Below are 13,967 nucleotides of genomic sequence, written 5' to 3' on the forward strand. Positions count from 1 at the left end.
GGCGTGCTTTGAATCTCCTTCCTCCCAACATATTCCCCTCCTCAGGTGGACCCAACAGGTCTCTGAATTTTCTCCCACTTTCTTTTTCGATGTAAACTGAGATTTCTCCCAGTACTTTCCCCTAGAACCAACTCAACTGTCCCACGTCTAGCCTAAAAAATAATAATATCCCACGTACTATTAACTCATCAAATTAAAATGATATTTTATTTCATAAGTTGAAAGTTCTTACAAAATAATAATAATAATTGTTTATATATAACTTGGCAAGTTAGCTCATAGTGATTGCGTACATAAGCTTGCAAAGATTTTACTGACGTGCAATCACGTGTTTATGTTTTTATAACATTTCTCCATCTAGCCCAACATGATATTTTCACCCAGCCCAGCAAGTCTGTGGCTTTCGAGAAAAATGCAAATGGGATTTAAATGGGCTGCATAGATGCTACATCATTGTTTCACCCAGCCCACCAAATGGACTAAAAAACAAATGGACTGACAGCTGGGTCCACGGCCACAGCCCAGTTTTTTTGTGATTTGCCTAGCAAGTCGCTTTGTCAGGCCTGTTGGGCTGCAAATCTTTCAAGACGAGGAGAGCTTTCATTCGGCTTGCCGAGAAAATGGCCCATCAGTAAGGAGAAATGGGTTGTACATTTTTAAAAATTAGTTTCAAATATCTTTTTTTTCATTTCGAGATTTTAAATTACATTATTTTTTATGCATGGAGAATTTGTTGGATTTTATATTGATATACATTTATTTTTAAAATTAGTTTGAATGTGAGTCGAAATTTTGGGATTAAAAATAGTTCGGACCGCACCGAAATATGCAAAATTTCGTATAATTTTTTAACCGTGGCCACAATATGGGCTGTAATGCTAACAAAAAGAACATGGGCTCCAAAAAACCTTAAGAATTAGCAAATGGGCTGTATGCTGTTTTCCACAGATTTGAGGCTTTCCAAAAAAAGGTTGACGCACAAGCAGTGACTGTTGGATGGCCATCCAACGGCCGTCGTGCTTCTTCAATCTCTGCTCTTCCTGCTCCAGCCGCTCAAACAGGCGCCAGCGGGACTGCCTGCTCCCTCCTCCCCACGGCCGGCTCTGCTGACGCGCAGGCCTCACCGCCCCACCGTACTCCCATCGCTGGCCTAGCCATCTCTCAACTCACCAACACCTGCTGTTATTCTCCGGCAATGGTAGACGAACCAGTAAACCCTCGTACAGTCGTACTCCCCTCCGCGTGGGAAACAACTGCCGAGTCTTCCCTGCCTCCGTGTCGTTCCCTTCCTAGGGCTCGCCGTCATCCACCGCCCTGGTGCTCTCGGCGCGGCCTGGTTAACGTGGTCAACGACCGACATGCATCTGAAGTGGATTGTACGTGGAGAGGCCGACAGCTGGGTCCACGGTCGCACGCAAGGAAATGCCTCCTTATTACGCACAAAATAATGATTCCTCCACCTGACATCAGGGACCCACCAGCCATATCTTCGCATGCTGGGAAGTGCCTCCTTATTACGCTAAAAAAATGAATACCCCCTGCTAGCTGGGACCCACCTTGGTGGGAGGCTGACTTGTGGGCCTACTAAGTTGACGGGGACGGAGGGCTTTGTCAACTTAGTCAATATGCATGATTCTAGCTCTAGTGACCGTACGATGTCCATCCAACGGCCGTAGTGCTTCTTCAACCTCTGGTCTTCTTGCTCCAGCCGCCCAAACCAGCGCCGGTCGTGCCTCGTGCTCCTGCCTCTGTGGCCGACTGCGATGCGGCGGAGGCCTCACCGCCCCCTACTACTCCCATCGCTGGCCAGGCCATCCCTCTACTCACCCACACCCCCTGTTATTCTGCGGCGACGGCAGCCTCACACCGCAGCGAACTAGTGAACCCTCGTACTCCTCTACGCATGGGCATCCACTGCCACGTCTTCCCCGGCTCCGCGTCGTCCCCTTCCTAGGCCTCACCATCGTCCAACGCCCTGGTGCTCTCGGCGCGGCGTGGTCAACATGGTCAAGGAACGACTTCCATCGGACGTGGACTGTATGTGGAGAGGCTGACAGCTGGGTTCACGGCCACAGCAAGGAAGTGCCTCCTTATTACGTGCAAAATAATTATTCCTCTACCTGACAGCGGGACCCACCGGACGGGCCATCATATTTCGCGAAAAAAATTGTTTCCCCCTGACTGCTGGGACCCACCAGCTACATCTTCGCACGCAAGGAAGTGCGTCCGGGAAAAAAACGATTCACCCCCTGACTGCTGGGACCCACCAGCTACATCTTCGCAGGCAAGGAAGTGCCTGATAGTCGGGACCCACCTGTTCGAAGTGTATGTAGCGTTGTCATTCTAGGCGCGAACGTGTACGTACATACTGGTCGATGTAGAGGCACGCACGTGTCGTAGTAGAGGCGCGCACGTGCCGTAGTAGAGGCGCGCACGTAGCATTTACACGTACGTACATCGGCCAGGGTGCAAGAAAGAAAATACGGCCATGTATGTGTACATACGGGCGGGGTCTCAAACGCCTACTCGCGCATACGTACGGCCAGGGCTCGTGTACATGGCTGGGTCGGAACGGAGAAACAGCGTCGTCGTCGTGTTCATGGGGAGGCAACGGAATGCGTCGTGCTCATGGGGAGGCAACGGAATGCGTCGTGTTCATTGGGAGGGCTTGGACGGAACATGCGATGGAAACGAGGCCTGGCGTACCGCAGAATGGAGGAAACGGCCTTGTGTTCGACCGGCCACGTTCGAAACGGGATCCTGTTCATCGGGAGGGGTCTGGCGTACCGCAAAACGGAGGAAACGGACCTCCTACGGTCGAAACGGGGGTCCTGTTGATCGGGAGGGGTGTGGTGTACGGCAAAACGGAGGAAACAGACTTGTGTTGGAGCACTATGGTCGAAACGGGGGTCCTGTTCATCGGGAGGGGTGTGGCATACCGCAAAACCGGACTCCACGGGATACTGTTCATCTCCACCGTCGACCTCCTCCAGGCTCCACAGGCTCCTGTTCATCCAGCCTCCACCGCGCGCTACTCCACCGGCTACTGTTCAACCACCCCTCCAACGTCTACTGTTCATCCAGCCCTCCACACCATGGGGTCCTGTTCAACCACCCCTCCACGGGCATCCCTCCACCGTCTGCTGTTCATCCAGCCCTCCACACCATGGGGTCCTGTTCAACCACCCCTCCACCGTCTACTGTTCATCCAGCCCTCCACACCATGGGGTCCTGTTCATCCACCCCTCCACGGGCACCCCTCCATCGTCTACTGTTCATCCAGCCCTCCACCACACCACGGGGTCCTGTTCATCCAGAGGCAACGCCACCGCTCACTGTTCATCCAACCCCCCTGCAACGCTCACTGTTCATCCCATCGATCGGCTTCAGTTAGCAGCAGTAGCGAAGGAATCGCTCGATCAGGTTCAGTTAACAGCCATCGATCGATCGCTCGGGTTCAGTAATGCGTAGCCTGCAGTGCAATCGCTCGGGTTCAGTTAGAGCCCAACGCCTCGCTCGGGTTCAGTTAGAGCCAACGCCTCGCACACACGCGCGTACGTGTATGAGAGAAACGCGCATCACTCAGCCCCGACCTCCCACCTTAACCGGGAACTCCTCGAAATTTTCCTCCCCCTCGCTTCTACCATGGTTTTTTCCATCATGGACGGCCTAAAGAATGTCATGCAGCTGCGTCTCCGGCCCACCCAGGACGAAAATCCAATTTTCTGTCATGATTTTTTGTCATAGAAGTAGGAGCCCACCACATCTATGATGATACCGGGTTTTGTCACAATTATCGTCATAGAAGTGTCATATGTATGACAGAAAAAATTTCGTTCGGCCCAAAATGTCACGGATGTGTCTTTTTTTGTAGTGATGATATATGTTACTTTCTGCTCACTACTAAATTACAAATCATTCTTAACTAAAATTGTCTTTGATATACCTTGGGATCCGGGTGGATTCATTACTTGAGCACTATATGCGTAGCTTAATGGCTTTAAAGAAAGTGCTGCCAGTGAGACAACCCGGAAGTTTTAGGGAGTCATTTATTTTTGTTGAGTGCTTTCATATAGTTTTAAAACAACAAAAATAAAGAGGGGAACCCAAAACTTTTTCAAATAGGAAAGTGAAAGTGAGAAGGACAAGCATTGTTGAAGTGGGAGATCTCCTTGAACTTTGTTCATGCTCACGGCAACTTTGTGAATCTTGATTACAGAAACTTTTCAATAAAAATAATTATCCCCTTGTACAATTCCATTGTATTATAAAAATAATGTGCCAAGGTTTGCCTTTAGGATGTTTACTTTGCTTGATGGTTTGTACGGTGCAGGACAGAAACTTTGGCTTTAGTGCGCGATTTTACATTTTTAACTGGAATGTCAAATGGTTCTGATTCTTTGTGCACTGTCTTTCTATAAATTTTTTTTATTTTTCCTAATTTTGGCAGAATTGTTCAAGTATCAGAAGTATAGTGAATGTTCAGATCGTTACAGACTGTTCTGTTTTAGAAAGATTCTGTTTTTGATGCATAGTTTACTTGTTTTGATGAAACTATCGATTTATATCAGTGGATTAAGCCATGAAAAAGTTATATTATAGTAGACACTATGCAAAAACAAAATATGAATTGGTTTACAACAGTACTTAGAGTAGTGATTTTCTTTATTATACTAACAGATCTTACCGAGTTTTCTGTTGAAGTTTTGTGTGGATGAAGTGTTCGATGATCGAGAAGGTCTCGATGTGAGAAGAAGGAAGAGAGGCAAGAGCTCAAGCTTGGGGATGCCCGAGGAACCCCAAGTAAATATTCAAGGAGACTCAAGCGTCTAAGCTTGGGGATGCCCCGGAAGGCATCCCCTCTTTCTTCAACAAGTATCGGTATGTTTTTGGGTTTGTTTCGTTCATGTTATATGTGCAATCTTGGAGCGTCTTTTGCATTTAGTTTTCATTTTTCTTTATGCACGATGCTGGTATGAGGTAGTCCTTGGTTGATTTATGGAATGCTCATTGCACTTCACTTATATTCTTTGAGTATGGCTTTATAGAATGCTTCATGTGCTTTGCTTATATCATTTGAAGTTTGGATTGCCCGTTTCTCTTTACATAGAAAACCGCCATTTGTAGAATGCTCTTTTGCTTCACTTATATTTGTTAGAGCGTGGGCATATCTTTTGTAGAAAGAATTAAACTCTCTTGCTTCACTTATATCTATTTAGAGAGATGACAGGAATTGGTCATTCACATGGTTAGTCATAAAATCCTACATAAAACTTGTAGATCACTGAATATGATATGTTTGATTCCTTGCAATAGTTTTGCGATATAAAGATGGTGATATTAGAGTCATGCTAATGGGTAGTTGTGGATTAGTAGAAATACTTGTGTTGAGGTTTGTGATTCCCGTAGCATGCACGTATGGTGAACCGTTATGTAACGAAGTCGGAGCATGAGGTATTTATTGATTGTCTTCCTTATGAGTGGCGGTCGGGGACGAGCGATGGTCTTTTCCTACCAATCTATCCCCCTAGGGGCTTGCATAGTAGTACTTTGCTTCGAGGGCTAATAAACTTTTGCAATAAGTATGTGAGTTCTTTATGACTAATGTTGAGTCCATGGATTATACGCACTCTCATCCTTCCATCATTGCTAGCCTCTCTAGTATCGCACAACTTTCGCCGGTACCATAAACCCACCATATACCTTCTCCTCAAAACAGCCACCATACCTACCTATCATGGCATTTCCATAGCCACTCCGAGATAATATTGCCATGCAACTTCCATCATCATCATATACATAACTTGAGCATTCATTGTCATATTGCTTTGCACAATCATAAGATAGCTAGCATGATGTTTTCATGGCTTGTCCTTTTTTGATGTCATTGCTATGCTAGATCATTGCACATCCCGGTACACTGCCGGAGGCATTCATATAGAGTCATATCTTTGTTCTAGTATCGAGTTGTAATATCGAGTTGTAAGTAAATAAAAGTGTGATGATCATCATTATTAGAGCATTGCCCAAAAAAAGAGAGGCCAAAGAAGCCTAAATAAAAAAGGGGGCCAAAGAAGCCCATCAAAAAAGAAAAAAAGAAAAAAAAGAAAAGGGGGCAATGTTACTATCCTTTTACCACACTTGTGCTTCAAAGTAGCACCATGTTCTTCATATAGAGAGCCTCTTGAGTTATCACTTTCATATACTAGTGGCAATTTTCATTATAGAACTTGACTTGTATATTCCAACGATGGGCTTCCTCAAATGCCCTAGGTCTTCATGAGCAAGCAAGTTGGATGCACACCCACTTAGTTTTCAGTCTGTGCTTTCATACACTTATAGCTCTAGTGCATCCATTGCATGGCAATCCCTACTCACTCACATTGATATCTATTGATGGGCATCTCCATAGCCCGTTGATACGCCTAGTTGATGTGAGACTGTCTTCTCCTTTTTTTCTTCTCCACAACCACCATTCTATTCCACCTATAGTGCTATATCCATGCCTCACGTTCATGTATTGCGTGAGGGTTGAAAATGTTGAAGCGCGTTAAAAAGTATGAACCAATTTCTCGGCTTGTCATCGGGGTTGTGCATGATGTGAATATTTTGTGTGGTGAAGATGGAGCATAGCCAGACTATATGATTTTGTAGGGATAACTTTCTTTGCCCTTGTTATTCTGAAAAGACGTGATTGCTTTATTAGTGGGCTTGAAGTATTATTGTTTTTATGTCAAATGATAGACTATTGCTTTGAATCACTCGTGTCTTAATATTCATGCCATGATTAGATATGTGATCAAGATTATGCTAGGTAGCATTCCACATCAAAAATTACTTTTTTTATCATTTACCTACTCGAGGACGAGCAGGAATTAAGCTTGGGGTGCTGATACGTCATCGTCTTATCTATAATTTTTGATTGTTCCATGCCAATATTCTACAACTTTCATATACTTTTGGCAACTTTTTATACTATTTTTGGGACTAACATATTGATCCAGTGCCCAGTGCCAGTTCCTATTTGTTGCATGTTTTTTGTTTCGCAGAATATCTATATCAAACGGAGTCCAAACAGAATAAAAACTAACGGAGATTTTTTTTTGGAATATATATGATTTTTGGGAAGAAAAATCCACGTGAGACGATGCTCCAGGGGCCCACAAGGCAGGGGGCGCGCCCCAGGGGGGCAGGCGCGCCCCTAGCCCTCGTGCCCACCACGTAAGGCGGTTGATGCCCTTCTTTCGCCGCAAGAAATCTAATATCTGGATAGAGATCGTGTTAAAATTTCAGCCCAATCGGAGTTATGGATCTCCGGGAATATAAGAAACGGTGAAAGGGTAGAATCTGAGAACGCAGAAACAGAGAGAGACAGAGAGACAGATCAAATCTCAGAGGGGCTCTCGCCCCTCCCATGCCATGGAGGCCATGGACCAGAGGGGAAACCCTTCTCCCATATAGGGAGGAGGTCAAGGAAGAAGAAGAAGGAGGGGGCTCTCTCCCTCGCTTCCGGTGGCACCGGAGTGCCACCGGGGGCCATCATCATCACCGCAATCTTCACCAACAACTTCACTGCCATCATCACCAACTCTTCCCCCCCTCTATGCAGCGGTGTAACCTCTCTCTTACCCGCTGTAATCTCTACTTAAACATGGTGCTAAACGCTATATATTATTTCGCAATGATGTATGTCTATCCTACGATGTTTGAGTAGATCCATTTTGTCCTATGGGCTATTTGATGATCAAGATTGGTTTTAGTTGCATGTTTTATTATTGGTGCTGTCCTATGGTGATCTCCGTGTCGCGCAAGCATGAGGGATCCCCGCTGTAGGGTGTTGCAATATGTTCATGATTCGCTTATAGTGTGTTGCGTGAGTGACTGAAACACAAACCTGAGTAAGTAGGTTGTTGCGTATGGGATAAAGAGGACTTGATGCTTTAATGCTATGGTTGGGTTTTACCTTAATGATCTTTAGTAGTTGTGGATGCTTGCTAGAGTTCTAATCATAAGTGCACATGATCCAAGTAGAGAAAGTATGTTAGCTTATGCCTCTCCCTCATATAAAATTGCAATAATGATTACCGGTCTAGTTATCGATTGCCTAGGGACAAATAACTTTCTCGTAACAAAAAGCTTTTTACTAAACCTAACCTAGTTGTGTCCTTATCTAAACAGCCCCTACTTTTTATTTACATGCTCTTTATTATCTTGCAAACCTATCCAACAACACCTACAAAGTACTTCTAGTTTCATACTTGTTCTAGGTAAAGCGAATGTCAAGCGTGCGTAGAGTTGTATCGGTGGTCGATAGAACTTGAGGGAATATTTGTTCTGCCTTTAGCTCCTCGTTGGGTTCGACATTGTTACTTATCGAAAACTGTTGCGATCCCCTATACTTGTGGGTTATCAGAGACCTCCTCGATCTTTGAACACTTCATCCACACAAAACTCAACAGAAAGCTCGGTAAGATCCGTTTGTATAATAAAGCAAATCACTACTCTAAGTATTGTTGCAAACCAATTCATATTTTGTTTTTGCATTGTAGCTACTGTAATATAACTTTACCTTGGCTTAATCTGATGATATAAATTTCATCAAAACAAGCAAACTATGCATCAAAACAGAATCTGTCTAAAACAGAACAATATGTAATAATCCGAACATTCACCATACCTCTGGTACTCCAGAAATTCTACCAAAATTAAGAAAATAAAAAATTTGTATAGAAAGACAGTGCAAGAAGTTTCAGAACCGTTTGACGTTCCAGTAAAAAATGTAAAATCGCAGACTACAGCCAAAGTTTCTGTCCTGCACCATACAAACCAACAAGCATCTAAAATATCCTAAAGGCAAACCTTGGCACAGTATTCTTATTTTTAAACCTTATAAAAGCACACATCAGAAATAAATGACTCTCTAAAACTTCTGGGTTGTCTCCCTGGAAACGCCTTCTTTAAAGCCATTAAGCTAGGCATATAGTGCTCAAGTAATGGATCCACCCAGATCCCAAGGTATATCAAAGCCAATTTGAATTAGCAATGATTTGGCATTTAGTATTGAGCACAAAGCAACATATATCAAGCAATGACGAAGTCTAACTCTCTTCCTATGCATCGGCATGTCATAAAAGAACAATTCATGCACACAAAGTAAAGGCCAATGCATAGTATAAACAGTTTCTTGCAGTTTTTCGTGTTGGAAACATAAAGAGGCGGAGATGTAGTTCCTCTCTCATAATGCAAGTACGAGCAGCAAGCACATGCACATTATATCTATCAAAATCATCATGTGCAATGGTAAAAGGCAACCCATCAATATAATCCTTAATAAGGGTAAACTTCTCCGATATAGTGTAGTTGGGAGAATTCAAAAAGATAATAGGACTATCATGTGTGGGTGCGGTAGCAACAATTTCATGTTTAACATAAGGAACTATAGCAAGTTCATCTCTGTAAGCATAATTCATATTGGTATCTTGGACACAAGCATAACAAGCATCATCAAAAAGGGATATTTCAAGAGAATCAACGGGATCATAACAGTCATCATAGCAATCATCCTTCGGTAAGCACAAAGGGAAATTAAACAATGTATGAGTTGAAGAGTTACTCTCATTAGAAGGTGGGCACGAGTGATCAATCCACTCTTCCTCCTTTTGTTCTTCGCTCTCCTCCTCATCTTTTTCATCCAATGAGCTCATAGTTTCATCAATTTCTTCTTCCATAGACTCATGCAAAATATTAGTATCTTCTTGGACAGCGGAGACTCTCTCAATAAAATCATCAATATCGGAATTGAATTCATAATTATCATAGCAATATTTAAGGATAGCTAAATTTTCAGGTCTATAAACTGAATCATCAAAATTTTCACACTTCTTAAACAAATATTCAATTTCATAAGCACCCATAAAAGCAACAAATTCTTCTATTTGTTCCACATCATAGTAATCATATATACCATTAGCATAAGAAGCCAAGGTTTTATCATCATTAAATTTGCATGAAAAGGGAAGGTGTGGAGCCTTCATCCTAGAACAACAAGTATAATCATATCTCAAGCATAGTTCCCGAGCATACCAATGCAACATATGAATTTGATCCCATAATAGTTTTCCTTTTTGAGTCAAGCGATAATCCCTAAAGTATTCACGTTGATCCAACGTGTCTCCCATTACATAATTGAATGGGTTTTTCTCAGGATTATCAAAGTAGTACATAATATTTTTCACATAACCAGCGTCGAGGGTTTTAGGAGGTTCCCCATATCCATGAGTAGTAGGTACACCTATTTTTTTGGGTATTTCGTGTTCCATATCCATAAATAAAGATAGGGAACAACTTAGAAAAGCAAATAAAAATTACTTAGTGATAAAGCAAACAAGCACACACGAGAATATTCACCCCACGCTATTGCTCCTCGGCAACGGCGCCAGAAAAAGGTCTTGATAACCCACAAGTATAGGGGATCAATTGTAGCCTCTTTCGATAAGTAAGAGTGTCGAACCCAACGAGGATCTAAAGTTAGAACAAATATTCCCTCAAGTTCTATCGACCACCGATACAACTCTACGCACGCTTAACATTCGCTTTACTTAGAACAAGTATGAAACTAGAAGTACTTTGTAGGTGTTTTTGGATAGGTTTGCAAGATAATAAAGAGCGTGTAAGTAAAAATTAAGGGCTGTTTACATAAAGAAACAATAAATTTAGTATAGCGAGTGTGGAAAAGTGGTGGTAGGACTTGCGAAATTGTCCCTAAGCAATTGACTACGTTACTATACCGATAACAAGTTTTATGTGGGAGAGGCCACTGCTAGCATGTCATCCCAGACTTGGAATTCTATGCACTTATGATTGGAGCTATTAGCAAGCATCCGCAACTACTAACATTCATTAAGGTAAAACCCAACCATAGCATTAAGATATATTGGTCCCCCTTCAATCCCGTATGCATCAATTTCTATGCTAGGTTGAAGTTTCTATCACTCTTGCCCTCCAATACATAGTCCTATCAACATACAACTAACCCTATCGTGTGATCCATGCGCGCGCTCATATGATGGGCACCAAAGGTCAGCAACATAACCACAAGCAAATTAAATCAATCATAGCAATTCATTAACCACTGATAGGACAACGAAAATCTACTCAGACATCATAGGATGGCAACACATCATTGGATAATAATATGAAGCATAAAGCACCATGTTCAAGTAGAGGGTACAATGGGTTGTGGGAGAGTGGACCTCTATAGATAGATGGGGGAAGGTGATGGAGATGTTGGTGAAGATGGCGGAGGTGTTGGTGAAGATCGCGGTGATGATGATGGCCCCCGACGGTGTTCCAGCGCCACCAAAAGCGAGGGGGAGATAGGCCCCCTCCTTATTCTTCTTCCTTGACCTTCTCCCTAGATGGGAGAAGGGTTTCCCCTCTGGTCCACGGCCTCCATGGAATGGGAGGGGCGAGAGCCCCTCCGAGATTGGATCTGTCTCTCTCTGTTTCTGCATTCTCAAATTCTGCCCTTTCATCGTTTCTTATATTCCCGGAGATCCGTAACTCCGATTGGGCTAAAATTTTAACAAGATCTCTATCCGGGTATTAGCTTTCTTGCGGTGAAATAAGGTCATCAACTACCTTATGGGGTGGCCACGAGGGCCCAGGGCGCGCCTGACCCCCTGGGGCGCGCCCCCTACCTCGTGGCCCCCTCGGGCATCGTCTCGCATTGATTTTGCTTCCCAAAAATCACATATATTCAAAAAAAATCTCCGTCAGTTTTTATCCCGTTTGGACTCCGTTTGATATGGATTTACTGTGAAACAAAGAACATGCAACAAACAGGAACTGGCATTGGGCACTGGATCAATATGTTAGTCCCAAAAATAGTATAAAAAGTTGCCAAAAGTACATGAAAGTTGTAGAATATTGGCATGAAACAATCAAAAATTATAGATACGACGGAGACGTATCAACCTAGCACCCGCGCGGGATGGCCTCCGTCCCCGAGCTCACTGCCGTAGTGCATGCGGAGGACGACGACCACGAGCGAAGCCACTTCTCGCCGACCCTCAGGTATGCTACCTCTTTTCGAACCATACCCTTGTTCTATTGCCCCATCTGCCACGTTGCTGCATGTGGATATTTTTCCACTCCACCATCTTCCCAATTTCCTATCCTCTGCTCTGCTGGTCACGCAGATGAAAACCTTAATTTGCACTATTAAAGGAAACCCTACTTCATGCAGACTAATCCATGTCTGGGTTGAATAAGGAAAGGAAGGGATACTGTACTGTCCAAGAGAGTAGGCATCGAACCCGCATCTCGGTTGAAAATGGGAAAATCAGTAGCTAAGGAACGAGTCTCGTGTCTCTTGGTTGAAGAAGGGTAGAAAGGCATGACAACGCAATAGAGAATGACCAGGTCGATTAGTTTGTTGTCCTCACATAGGAAAAAGGTGGCTAAAGAGAACAAAAATGGGACGTAACCCACATATGTTGCCTGGATATTTGTTGCTCTGGGAAACCATACCTCCCTCCCCACTCTATGCGTCTGTCGAGGTACATCATACTGGTGCGCCCACTGTCCGAATGGGTCTCCCATGCTCTTATTGCCACTTTTTTGATGTTAGTATAACGCCAGCGGTAAAGTCAACCAATGCTACTGCTAAAGTGATGCCACATTTAACTAATGTTGCACTTAGTTTAATGCCACGATAAATTTAAGCAATGCCATTTAATGTCTCTGGATTATTTCAGGGTTAGCTGTTGATTGCGGATGTATTAAAGATTTTTCAGCTAAGGCATTCTAATGTTGTTGCACAACTAGTATACCAGCGATGAAACTTGTTACTACCTTCAGATTTTTGCACTGTTAATGCTTATAGATTACATACCTCACTTTCATGAGATAAGTCAATTTTTTTATAGTGTCACCTAAATGCCAAGGCGCTGATGTCATTTTATTTTGGTTAAACTGCACAAAAAATTATGAAGACAAGAGGAAAGGTCAAGAGTGTGCACCTCCTCCTTTGGCTATTGTATTGATTCATTCGATCAAGTTTTTATGTTTGATCGATTATCAAGATTGGGATAGCAATTTTTCATGTCCACTCGAGTTCGAAATGATATTTACCTTGAAGGTACATGGTTTGCAATTTTTTATACTATCATTAGTTAATAATGCTAGTTACCTTCAGACTTTTGTATTTGGTTTAATGCTCTTGCACAGCTAGTATACCAATGCTGAAACTTGTTACCTTTACATTTGGTATTGTTAATTCTTATAGAAATCTTCCAGTGCTAGAGCTTATGGAAATCTGTTCAGTAAAACCATTCTACTATACCCTGTAATAAAATAACTACTCTACTGTTGCACTAGCCACTGGATTAGTGTATATTTGTACTATTCGAATGGTGTTGCATTAGCGTATGGACATATATAAAGTGTGGCAAGCTTTCCTAGATATGTGCTCAAGAAAACTACTACCTGTTTTTCTAAATACTGGACATTTGGGTACTTTAAATTGAACTGCGAAAACATCTTATATTAAGGAACAGAGGGTGTAGAGTTCACTCAAATTATCCCGGTAAAGCTAGTCACACCTTTGGCTAAATTAATGTTCATTATGTTATCGGAGGAGGTCTGTATGTTTGTCTCTAATGCCTGTCGACTACATACCTGACATCATGATGTAATGTTAAGTCATTTCCTTTTGTATAGTGTCACTGAATTATCAAGGCGGTGATGGGATTTTATTTTAGTTGAACTGCACAAAATATGCTTAAAAGAAGAGGAAAGGTCAGGAATCGATCATTCTTTCAGAAATAACTGTATATGCCTTTCTGACATCGGCCGTTGTTGCCTTATTTATTCCTTCAAACAGGTGGTTAGAAACAGTCTTGCTACCTTTTCCATTAAGAAATTGGAATTCTTATATTTGTGAGTTTATGCTTCAACTAGTGCCA

Source organism: Triticum aestivum, chromosome 3A, assembly GCF_018294505.1.
Source record: "Triticum aestivum cultivar Chinese Spring chromosome 3A, IWGSC CS RefSeq v2.1, whole genome shotgun sequence".
NCBI classification, from domain to species: domain Eukaryota; kingdom Viridiplantae; phylum Streptophyta; class Magnoliopsida; order Poales; family Poaceae; genus Triticum; species Triticum aestivum.